This window comes from Pinus tabuliformis, chromosome J (assembly GCF_031772625.1).
Source record: "Pinus tabuliformis cultivar Carrire ecotype Pingquan chromosome J, CPIR1, whole genome shotgun sequence".
Taxonomy (NCBI): Eukaryota; Viridiplantae; Streptophyta; class Pinopsida; order Pinales; family Pinaceae; genus Pinus; species Pinus tabuliformis.
Genome location: NC_142295.1, coordinates 1,263,421,682 through 1,263,423,052, shown reverse-complemented (window position 1 = coordinate 1,263,423,052; position 1,371 = coordinate 1,263,421,682). Strand labels below are relative to the sequence as shown.

At 42.1% G+C, this 1,371-nt stretch overlaps 1 pseudogene; it reads right to left on the bottom strand.

Annotated features, from left to right (window-relative positions):
• Positions 1-405: 405 nt before the first annotated feature.
• On the bottom strand, positions 406-858 carry LOC149231851 (calcium-dependent mitochondrial ATP-magnesium/phosphate carrier protein 3 pseudogene; annotated as a pseudogene).
• Between the last annotated feature and the right edge of the window lie 513 nt (positions 859-1,371).

The window sequence follows — 1,371 nt, the reverse complement described above, 5'->3', positions numbered from 1 at the left end:
TGAAATGAAATTGAATATAACAGGTCCCTCTGATATTTGTTGAACAGGTCCCTCTAATATTGGTACTGGTAACATAGTCTTCTGAACAGGTCCCACTGCATATTGCTTGAACAGGTCCCTCTGATTAGAAAAAAAACAAAAACAACTCTTTTATTGAAATACTGAAGTACTGAAACAAATTCCCTAAAGATTTAAAAATGAGGAGATGAGACTTGGGAAAAACAGGAGATGAGACTTGGAAAAACCACTGTTTCTTCTCCCCCACTAAGTCTTTAACTTGTCCTCAAGTAATTATTGAAGTGATGAAAACAGTAAACAAGTAGAACACGGAATTCTTACCAGCCAAATGAATGGTTTTCTAGTAAGAATTCGGGTTTAGGGTGTGCCAGAGTCTGGTTTTCACATCTAAACCATTATTGTCAAATTCTCATCCTTATCTATGTGCTCCACGGAACGCGCAAGTTCTTCATCACTCATTTCAATGCCTGCTTTAATGAGTGCTTCCCATAGCTCTTCAGGTAAAATGCAGCCATTGTGTTCCACATCTATCGCCTGAAAAATGCGGTAAAGCTCGAGTTCCTTGTCATCCATATACCGCCGAAACTCCTGGTACTCGACACGACCATCCTGATTAGAATCGCAAACTTGAAGCAGATCCTTGGCATACTTGTATTCGGCCGGTATCCGCAATGCCTGTAGACCCCGCTCAATTTGTGAATTGTCAAGGTGCCCACTGTTCATTGCATCAAAGAAAACAGACTCCGGATCCTCAATTCCCTCTCCTCTTTCGTCTCCCTCAAAGCTAACATAACATGCTCTAAGGACACCTCGCCTGTATTTCTCACAGGATTGCAACATTCGGCCCGACGATTATCCCACTGTGTCTTTGGCATAGATTCCATTTTGGAGAAGGGAGCAAGGTCAACGGCCTGGCCAGCGCCCGACATGAATTTTCGAGCTTCGATGCTTGCAATTACGGAAATTGCGACGACTTGCAACTAGAAATGCTTAAGATTTGCTCGAAAATTGAAATCCTCTGGTTGATCAAACCCTATCTATTTACTTCACCAGACAGCCAGAAATCCTCGAAATCTCATCTTCAATCCAAAAACCTTTCAGGCCTTCAAAGGACGCATTGTTATGGATCACCGAAGCTCAATATGCTGGTGTATGGTTCTTTCTCTTGTACAATGTGGTTTCTCTGAGTGATCAAAGGACAATGGAGATACTGAAGGATCAGATTCAAGGCTCCAAGGGGAACATGAGCAATCAAGATTTTTGTAAATGAATCCCATTGTTCTTAGGCCAACACAAGATGGTATTGTGGAGTACTTGAAAACAACAGGCTGGTCCCACATCTGTGGAAATCAA